Raw genomic sequence first — 11,678 nt, 5'->3', positions numbered from 1 at the left:
CAGAAATATATTCAATAAAGGAGTCAGATCAATTGAGATCTTATGAGAGAAAGCACCTAAAATATCTATACAATTCATACTGACAGATTTCAGGAAAAGAAAGCTCCTGCTTTATTGGTAGCTATAAAAATTTCCTTGTGTCTGTCATCAGACTTCTACATTGGAAAAATTATACAGAAAAATCACAATTTTTAAAATTGGATGGTTTTTGTTTTTCATATTCCTCTGTATTGACTAGACGTCTTTGAAACATGAGTCAGTGCCATCCCTTGCCTTGGCAAAAGAGTGGACATAGCCTAAAACAAAAATCCCATCAAACATCTCAATAAGATTGACATAAACATGTAATAGGGATAATTATCTGATATCCCAATGTTTTTCATTTGCAAACACTGCACATTTGACAGAGAAAAAAAAATTGTGGCCTTCTAAATTTTTTTGTTTGAGAGCCAAGAGCCAAGTCTGGCAGATTTGGGGCATGGTTTATCAGATAAATCTCTAACTGGGGAGTGATAATAACCATTAATAGTACCCTTTTGATGTGAGACGGTATTGTAATTTTACAGCTAAGAGTTACGTCTAACTACTTGCCAGGCTCTTTTCTAAAACTTCATGTATATTTACTTATTTAATCTTAAACTACCTATGAGGTAGGGGCCATATTTCCCATGTTACATACAGTAGGAGTTTAGTAATTTGCTCAAGAGCTGTTAAGAAAAAGATTTGAAAGCAAGCTGTCTGACCCTAGAGTCCTAATGACTGCACTTGACTGTTACAACAATATTTTTGACTCCAAAATAATAGTTTCCTCAAGAGTGAAGAAAAGGGGCCCAAGGGGATGCATCTAGAACTCAGGTTTAAGGAGGTTTTATCCTTAAGGTCAGGTTCCATGGGGTCAGGGTCATCCATGGGCCCCTGGCAGGATGGGAACACAACACAACAGACAAACTGAGCAGGGGTTGGCTGAGAACCTTCCTCTCAGTGCCATCAGAAATTGCCCTGAGGTATCCCACAAGGGGAGCAGCTGATTAGAGTGCAGAGGGGAGTGTCCTGGGACCGCCCAAGATAATCTTGGGGAATTTTGTTCACCCTGGTGGGTGGCAAGACTGTTTACCCAAACCAGGCGAGATGAGCCATCCCTCCACGGAAGCTACTGTAAAACCCTTCTCACAGACTTGCCTGTTAGGGCCATGTATTTAGATGGTGAATCATAAAATGTTCGTGCTTGAATTCCTATGTCTGATACTCCAGGACATGTTACGGAACTGCAGGTGGCTGACAAATTGCAAGAAGCATATTTTCTCTGTGAGTTTATCATTTCTCAGGACACTTCATTATGCTTTACCCACACCTCAACGTATGCTTCAAAGTGAAGACTAAGAAAAAGTTCTACTCTGGAATTCCTGGCAGGGTCATTCCGATGGGTACACAAAGCACAAAGGAGTTGTGTTTTGGGGACCACGTGTCTCCATCAGCTCCATGACTAGCTTCCCTTCAATTTTATCTAGACGAGATCTGTTAAATGAACACGGAGCAGTGACAGCCAGGATAAAGACTTGCCTGTTTGCCTTGGCTGTGCATGTACTTTATGTAAATTCTTCTAACATCTTTGTCTCATTTCAACTCCATCCATTTTAATGGCACTCCTTGATTCTTCTGCCCCTCCCAATCTTGGATAAAGTTTACAACTAGTTTGTAGCACCTGAAAGATAAACCAGAAGCCAAGGAACACATATTTCCTCCTTTAACACACAGTTACAACTATATACATATTTGTCTGTATAGATCTATCTTGTTACCAGAACACTAAGGAAAGAGTTCAAACCTTAACTGTAATATATTCTTCCCAATATGAATGTAATTGAGATTATGTTTTCAACTATTTGCGTCTGTCTATATAAAGAACAAAACAGAGGTAAAGTAATAATCTGCATACTTTTTTTTAAAAAAAAGATTTTATTTCTTAGAGAGAGAGGAAGAATGAGCAGTGGGAGAGGGAGAAGCAGGCTACCCGCTGAGTGGGGAGCCCAACAAGGGGCTCAATCCCAGAACCCTGGGATCATGACCTGAGTCAAAGGCAGATGCTTAACCGACTAAGCCACCCTGGTGCCCCAATAATCTGCATACTTTAGGCAACAAACTCTTGCTTAAAATATGCATCAAATATTTTATTAAAATTGTAAAAGAGATCATGTGGGATGTAATAGAAATTGAACTCCTCACCTGTGCCACTCTATGTCTCTGTCACATGAACTTACTTAGCCGTCAGGATCAAGAAATTCCCAGTTACACCATAATCATGTCACAATTCTGGTGGCTTAAAAGTGCTGAGAGATTTGGAATCCTTAGTCTACGTTATCACTTTACTGATGACTTTAAGATGTCATAGACACATGTAATTTTTTTCTAAATCTAGACGTTTTTCTAAGATGCCACAATATGTCTCTGAAGGAAATATGAGTACTAGAAATAACTACAGAGACCTATTTTAGTCAGCTTCTGAGCTACCCAAGGTAGCAAACTTTCTAAGAGATGCTTTGTATTACTGCTTTAAACTTTTTTTTTTTTTTACTACAGCTACAGGTTTTAAAGATTTCTTTGAAACAACTGAAGAGTGAACTTTAATTCATGTTTTTTAAACAAAGGTTATATGAGACTTACAGCAGTCTTACAAAAGAAGAATATCAGCAAGAATTGCACATTACGCTCAGAGTGCAACTGACTTTCAAATTTCTCTACAGGTATTATTTCCCATGAATAGGAACAAAGAGCAAAAACAGTTAAAAAAGCATATTCAAATGTGTGCATAAAAAGGCATGGTAAATGAATACTGTTTAGTTTGCTGACATAATTACTTGAATGTAATTTTTATGAGTCGTAGAAATCTTGGCATTTTCACTGAACCAGATAATTAGACTCTGAATAGAACAGGGTCAGAATAATTAATACATCAAAACTAGATGAACTTTTTCTAATTATTTTTATTTAATCTCTATTATAATTATTGTTATACTCTGCTGAGCATGACTGCCTCATGTTCATAGATTTGAATGCAGTCTTATAGTTGCATCCTGGGACTTTGTAGAATATTAACAAACCGTGGCCTGGAGAAATTAGAATGGTGTAGTTTCATGATGGAATTCTAAATTGGAATTTCATATTTTTCTATACAGCGGCACAAAATTTGTCCCATAATCATAAAAATATGAATTTTAAAACAAAAGTGTACTTTTCTTTCAAGTTATACTTCTCCAAAGTTCAAGAAAAATCATTTCCACGGGTTTTTTGTTTTGTTTTGTATTTTCTTTCTTTTCTTTTTTTTTTTTTTTAAAGGCATATGTCACCAGCTATTCAATTCATGTGAAATTTTCTGGAAGGGAATGGCATGAAATTTTACGTTATTTGAGTTTTTAATATCATGATAAATCCTAATCATTAAAGCAAACGTATCAACAGGCAGTAAAGAGCATTACCAATTATTAGGAAAGACTTTGAAATTTATGTCAGAAAGTCACGATGTAACCTCCCGATCACCTGCTTGTGCCAGATGTTTGGTGTACCTATGAAAATACAGAAAAATAGATTACTCCAGCAAATGAAACCAATACTGAGAGAATATTTTAAAGCTAAGGACTGAAAAATTACATAGGCTGCATGAGAGGTGATTAGAGGCTAATCTGAGTCTTCATATCTGAAGTAAGAATGCTATAATGCAGAGTGGAAGATTTTATCCACAAAAATAGCATCCCACAAAGACCATACAGCAGAGTGCCAGTGAGAAAGTATGAGGCTCCTCATAACTCCTAGTTCTCATTTCAGGGTTGTCAGGACTCCCCTCTCCTGACCTTGCCCTTATCTTTCTCCGCCTAGTGAAAGTCTATGGCTCTCCCTTGTCCAGGCCTGGAAATGGACGGGCTCAAGGACCACTGTGCCTTCAGCAATAAAAGAGGCAACAGGAATAAGAGAACTATTGCAAAATCTTGAAAATAATCTATTCTGAGAATTTGTAGAATACTTTAAATTCCCTAGGAACAAAGTTATCTGCTAATTTTCAGAAGGGAGGACAAGAGACACAGAATAGTTTTCTGTCATAACTTTTGTGGAACCCAGCTATTTAAGTGATTACTTGATCCTGGAATTTGACTGGGTCAGATACATATCACCAGAGAAAGCAGATACAATGATTATGAGATTCTGAAAACACTAAGAGAGAAAGTGATATCCATCAAAGGGAATAATGCCCTTTTTACATATCAACAGTGCAAGATTTTGCCTCATTTAAGTTAAAAACAAACAAAAATAAACAAACAACAACAAAAAAATCATTGACTTTGAGCCATGGAAAGCAGTTCTTACTCAAGAAAGGACTTTTGTCACAAATATGTCAAATAAATACAAAATGGGAAAAACTAAGATAATAGGGCAAATATTGAAATGTAAGTTATTGTTGGCAAAGATATAAAGACTATGGGAGAGAAGAAGCTATCACGATGGAAAAGCTGTAGTAAAGGACATAATTGACATCATAGAAAAAAATCACTAATAAAGATGACAGCTTTCTAAAAATACAGAAAGTAATACTAATAGGTCCTACAGAGGAAAAAAAGCAAAAATAAAATATATAAATAATTCATCCATTGGAAATGAACTAAAACAAATGATGGTAAACAGTCATTCATTAGAAGAGAATACTTCCTATGAGTTTCCCTAAAACACACCATCTGAGGAGACTTTACCTGTGCATCCCAAAGGTTTCACTAACTAACCCTCCCTGCCAACACATGCAAATGAAGAGATTTAGAACAAACTTGGCCAAGTTTCTGAATTTCAAGATTAACGAAAAATTCCACAACTATTTGGGCAAAAATTAAAAGAAATCACACTGGTTTCAGATTCTATTTGACTCAGAGTGCCAGGATATAATGTAACAATGAGAACAAAGTTTTGTGAGAAAACTACTGCGGTCCAAAAATATTTTGACCACGCACAAAGTAGTTAATGTGCTGGGGTAACAGAATGACTTCCATGCTTAGATCTGCAGTATTCAAAACATAAACTGCACATGGATACATTCCTTGAAGTTTTTACTTAAAAATACGCGTCAGCAGTGTAAAGATGAATAATATGAAAAGTTAAGGAATGAGATATTTGAATCAGAAATTTACTGTGTTGTATATTTGCTATTAAAGTGTATTTGCCTCATGTTAACAAAAAAACCCCATATGTGCTCGCATTGAAATATGTCTATATATATACTAGTAACAGAAGTAATAACATAAGTAGAGCCATGAAAAATTTAAGTAACACAATAATTCTTATTCTTAGTAGATATACACTTCAGTGTACGATCATGCATATATTATGAACTTTATATGAGCAAATGTCACAGCTGTTAAATAACTTTGCAATAGTTGAGTTCTCGGAAAATAGTTCTTAAATCTGTCTTATCTGACACTTTAAATTAATATGAATTACAGTGAAACAAGAATTAATAAAATAAATATATTTTAGAAAAGATGAAAATATAAATGACAATATTTCTGTTTCTGGAGCAGTCACAGAGCTTTTAGACATAAACAGCAAAATTCACAAGGTGCAAAACTAAATATTGAAACAGCAAAATTCACAAGGTGCAAAACTAAATATTGAAATGTTCTTTAGAAGAAACCTATAAACATTTCTCTTACCAAAATCAATAAGCAAATATATAGTATAGTTTTCATTAATGAGGCAATGATATGCCATAAGTATTTTACCCAATGGCTCTGTATCATCTCTGCCTAAATATTGTCATAACAGTGTTTCAATTGTGTTATAGAAAAAAATTGGCACAATTTAACAAATATTAAACAATATAGAAGTTCCTTTTATCATAAGGTTTATATATCCCAGCATCACATTAGGAGAGTTACTTTAATAATCTGATTTAGCATTTGCAATAAGCCTCTTAGATAAGTGTTATCCATCTTTTTACTCATGAATAAATAGAAATAATGACATGACATGACAAAATAACTCATAGACAGGAGTTGAAGCAGGATTTGAACTCGGATCTAAGTACAAAATCAGAGTGCTTAGTCCATTGTGTGAGTGCTTTCTAGGGATATTACATGCAACATAAGAAAAAGCTTTTCTTGTGTTGTTCTTTCCTCTATCCCCTTAGCTAAGCATAATGCCTGGCTTATTGTAAGCACTCAGTAAATAATAATTGCGTGCTGAATTTATGTATATAAGAAACCGTATTAGAAACTAAGAAACAAAAAAAAAAAAAGAAACTAAGAAACATAATACTGAAAACAAACGGATATTTAATCTCAAGGAAGTTCTCAATGGGGATTGGTGGAAGGATTTGGAAATGTGAGATACGAACAGTACGGAAATAATGAGGCAGATTTGTGAACGTGCATTGCAAGGTCCCCTAATAAAGTGCTATCTCCAACAGAAGAGAGGCCACAACCACAACTAGATGGTGGATCTCTATACAAACTCTGCTTTCAATGTGATTTCATTTTTGAAATATCCAATATGGCCTTTTTGGATACTCTTTCATTCTGAATATGGCTAAAATCAGGTCTTCTTGAAGTCAGACTTTCTTGAAGTCACAACTAATATTGTGATGACAATATTAAAATTTCTACTTAACTAAGAAAAATATTAGTCTGGATTAATCTGTTTTACCAGTAAAATTAGTGTGTTAGATAAGAATATTGGTAGGAAAAAGGGAAATACATTTAGTTAAAATCAAGGTAATTCGAAAGAATTGATGGCTGACCTAAGTTATGTCAATAGTAGGGAAACATTGATAAAAATCTCAAATTTGTCTTTCTATGTAACAGGATAGATAGTAATTCTGTAGTATTTAGCTATGACAATGTATTTAAGCCTAATAGATATAAATGTAGGATGTGACTATATAGGAGCCTTAAATATTTTGACTCAAGCTAGGTAATAAGTAATGATAAATAATTAGAGGAAAATGCCATGCAGAGAACAGATTCAATCTACTCTGAACGTGTAATACTATAAGTTTTTTTCTTAAACCTGTTTTTATTCTCTCTATATAAACTTTTCTTTATTTCTTCTGCTCTATTCCTCATTACTATCCCCATTTTATTGAAAAAAATCCCACATGCATGTTTAAAATGTAGAGTCTGAAACTGTCCATTCAAAGTCATTAAACTGGGTCATTTCTACTTAGAAAGCATCTAGAAATTTGCCTGCAAGTTTTAGTACGGATCTGCAATTCTTGGTGTTTCTTCTTCTTCTTCTTCTTCTTATTATTATTATTATTATTATTATTATTATTATTTTGGTATTTTAGTCTCATTTAATTGATCAATGCACAAGAACCCAGATTGGGGCACAAAAAAAAAAAAAAAAAAAAAAAAAGAATGTAGGCATACATTGTGGTATTTTCTTCCAGTCACACAACACCTGTATTTGCAACCATTCTGTTGCCAATCTTCTGGAGGTTCATTCCTTTGCCTCAAATGCTTGATATACTTCCTGGCATCTTAGTATTTTATCAGTGAGTATTAACTTACAAGTGAGACGAGAAAAGGGAGTCAAGAACTCGGGCTCTCCATTTGGCGGCTCTTTTCTTAAAATCATGACAGGATTTCTGTGAACTTTAATGAGCTCAGTTAAAAACATTTTTATTTATGTAGTTTGGAGACCCCTAGAGAAAGTGGGCTTTTGGGAAGACTTGATTCAACACAGGGGATGAGGAAAGCGAGGAGAAAAAATATTCACCAGGTGAGAGAAGTATTAAGAAGGCAAAGGAAGAACAGAGGCAAATTATGGGGTCTGTATATATAATTGGACTGAGTTTTTCCTTGTGGCAGTGCCTCTGGGAACAGAGAAAATAGCCTCGGTGATAGGAAAGCATGACATGAATAGCCATTTGTTAAAAACTGTGAGAATGGGCCTGACTTTCATCACTTACTTTTTAAAATTTAAACTTTTACTTTTATCTCTGAATTATTTAATGGTTGCATACATAAAACACCCTGTACAATTTTTAAAAATCCAACATCCAACTTTCTTCTCTTCTGTGCTTAAAGATATTCCCTAAAACCCTACCTGCACAATTCCCTTGCCTTGCTGACAACCAGTGCCCGTTGCAACACACCCCGAGCCCAGGACAACAAGATTGGGGGAAATGAAACCCACATGCCTCTTTTGTTGTTGTTGTTGTTGTTGTTTTCCGTAAACAACATATATTTTTGTTTTCCAACATATTCAGTCCCTAAAATCGAATTCTCATTTGAACAGTTCCCATATTTTCAACGACGATTTGCAGCTTAAGAACCTGTCTAAAACCAAATAAATAATAGATGTAATGTGCCTCACACCAGGTACCAGATACCCTTCCAGGAATGCTAACCCTCTTTCTTTTTCTCCTCTTCAAGATAAAGTTGAAAACATGAAATGCCTGTTATTTGACATTTCGTTGTTTGAAACTATTTCGTAGAACTGCAAAACTTTAAGCCAGCAATGACTTCAATACCTTTATCAAGTTCTTCTAACAAGGAGATTGGATTTAAGTGTAGTTTAGAGTCAGAGAAGTATAAGGATTTTATTATATGGCTAAAATCTGTCTTTTTTTTTAACCCCAATAAAAATTTTTGGTTCACCTTTCATTTAATAAAAAAAATTGTCCCCTTGACTCCCCTTCACACCTAAGATCATCTGTCTATCAATCACCTATCAATTTTTCAATCATCATAGATTTCTGGGAATAGTAAGTTCAAGTTAATGGTCCTATGACTATTTCTGTAGTAAAGTGGACATTATATGCATAATGTTCAGATTTGGTGAAAAAATATTTACTCACGGATGTGAATGGTTTGGGAAGTGTCTTTCTTTTCTATCTGAAAACTTTTGTAGGCTAGTGACAGATTAGAAGATCTTTTTTAAAAATTGCATCATATTTAAATATATAAGACGCTTTCTAAATGTGTGTGTCATCCTTGCTCAGGGACCATGCTAATCTTCTCTTAACATTCTAATTTTAGCATTTGCACTGCTGAATTGAGCGCCGCGTTTATTTTTAAGGTATTAGGACTTAAAGTTCTTTCTGTACTATCTTCTTTTAGGGATGTGTGTGTAGAGAAGCCACAATGTCCCCATGTAGGCGTAAATTTTAATATTCTCCTCCTAAATGACTTATATTACGTGCAACTGACTTTTATCAGTGTGTCTTAATTGACACAAGTATGGGGAAATGCCATATCATGCAAAATTTAGGTATGTTTATATAGCAACATCTTCCAAATTTCAGTATCAAGCTACAAACCATAGAGCCGTGCTCTGAATTAGATGGTCCTGGAAGTCCCACGTCCCATCTAGTGTGTGTGAATAAACGTATATACAATTCAAGTTACCCTTCAATCTCTTTGTCTTTTATAGCCTAACCAAGTATTCAAAATTTAGGAAGAAGTTCTTACCTATAATGTCCCTAAAACACTGATATGTGTTTCCACTAGAATCAGGAGATGCATTTATCTCAGAAATTTTAAAGTTACATGTCAGATATAAGGTAAATAGATACTAATATATAATTTGTCATGATTTCACTTTCCATTTCCTATTCCTTAATTTTTTTTTTTTACAAAAGCCTTTGACTAGCTTCCCCTTAAATGCCTGAAGGTGAAACTTAAACTCCATAATAAAAAAAAAAAATACAAAAAGTGGAAACAGTAGGGTATTATTCAAGTATTTTTTGATCGATAAGTCAATATATAGAGTCAAGAAAGAGAATGTTGTTCCCAAGGGGAATTATGTTAACTTGAATTATCTATGTGCATGTGCAACGCTGCACATGTATCCTACCCCATAGGAAGTTTGGTCAGTACAACCTCAACTTTAAAATAAACGGAAGAATAAAGCACATTTCAAGTACTTTGACTATTTAGCTAGATCTGGCTGTGTCATGAAGGAGAAACAAGTTTCAGAAACTAGTTATTTTACAGTCTGGTTATCTGAGAGCACTAAGTAAATTTGTTTAGATTATCTTCAAATGCTACTGAATTGTGCCATAGTTTATGTGAGAATCTGACAGATCTGTGAAAAGATAGATGCCTCCCCTTTCCTCGTTCTTAAATATTTCTTTTCTCAAATGTGCTTGATTTTTTTTTAATTGCCTTCTAACTACGGACTATATATACAGATATCTAGTCTATGTATCTGGAGTGCTTGTGGGAAGCAAACAAAATATAAATTGAAGAAATCATCTTTAGTTTTTGTTTTTGCAAATCCACAAATATATAATACACTACCTGTCCAGAATATATCTCTCCATTTAATGACAAAATTTATTTACACAAAATTAGAAGTACCTTTTTAAATAGCCATTCAAGTTCCTTTTATAACCCTACTCCTACCATTGAATGATATTTTCTTACTTGGCTGGTATCTCTGTGTTAAGAGAAATAAAAATAAAAATCGGAAATTTGGTATTTAAAAATTTCTTATTTTTCTGATGCTTGTAAAGTTCAAAGCGCATTACAAAATGCTCCAGAATTCCCATTCTGGTATTCTCTGTTGTTGATGATTTTCTGTAATATTTTCAACCATTTCAGCTTCCATCGAAGAGGTATAAGAGCAGTTTTAAAAGCAAATAAAAATGTATATTAAATTTCTTTAATATAAACTGTTATCTCTCTGACTTGTACAGTTTAATTTTTAAGCTTTATTTACTAAGAAAGGCACGACACAGTAGAGGCCAACTTTCTTGGAATTTAAAATAGAAATACCTAGGAATTAATAGGTATGTTCTCTGAAATAAGGTTAATTACATTTATCTCTATTGATTCATTCCATATATGTATAAAATAATTCATCCCTTTTTATTTTAACTTCCCTAATACAATCATCTTAAACCACTCATCAGAAAAGTAATCTGAGGTCATTTCCATCCATATAACCAGCAAAACTATTCAGAAGCAAAGGCATTGACTCCCTCCTTTTCCCAAAGAACAAATTAATTCATTATTTCAAGCTCTGATTCTATATCTAACACCTTCATAAGTATCATTAATCTTTAAATTGGTGAATACTCAGATATTTTCATATTTAAACTGTATATTTTTTTTGCTAACAATTTAGTCAGCTTCCCTATATCTAAAAACTTTTTTTTTTCCAAAGTAATTTTTTTCCTCATTGCCAATTGAAAACCAATTCTCTCTCCAGAAAATTAAACTGTCATCAGTTAATTGTCCCAACCACAAACAATTATTTGAGACACGTATGCATGTTGGAGTGCGTGTGTGTCATGAGAAGTAATTTGAAACATAAAATGGTAAAGAAAGTTTGGGATATTTTTGCTATAGGCCAGAAAGCAATTAAATAACAAATATATTCTAGAAATTGCCATCCTCTGAAAACTTAGCACCATTCAGTGGCAGACGGGAATTCAGTCCTCTGTGTGTATATTTCCCCCTTACATCCTTTCTCTCACTCTCTCTCTTTTTTTTTAAACCTTTTGCAAACTTGGCATTCTATTGAACATCAAGTTAGTAAAAAGCGATTGCAAGTAAGGAAGCTTTATTGGCTGCCTTAGGGTGGAGTGGGCCAAAGGCAAGAGACGGGAAAAGGAATGTGAGCCGTTGGAGAGGTACCCAGTGCATTTTTACACTTTGATATCCTGCGAAAGAGTTGTGGCACTCAGAGGTATC

The 11,678-nt window shown here is 34.2% G+C and overlaps 1 non-coding gene across 1 annotated transcript; it reads right to left on the bottom strand.

Moving 5' to 3' along the window:
• Window positions 1–8,935: 8,935 nt before the first annotated feature.
• Window positions 8,936–9,041, bottom strand: LOC121498306. The gene has a single exon (XR_005989702.1). It is a non-coding gene; the product is annotated as a U6 spliceosomal RNA (small nuclear RNA).
• Between the last annotated feature and the right edge of the window lie 2,637 nt (window positions 9,042–11,678).

This window comes from Vulpes lagopus, chromosome 8, assembly GCF_018345385.1.
Source record: "Vulpes lagopus strain Blue_001 chromosome 8, ASM1834538v1, whole genome shotgun sequence".
In the NCBI taxonomy this organism is placed as follows: domain Eukaryota; kingdom Metazoa; phylum Chordata; class Mammalia; order Carnivora; family Canidae; genus Vulpes; species Vulpes lagopus.
Note: the sequence above shows the minus strand (reverse complement) of the source record. Positions and strands in the feature narration are given on the sequence as shown.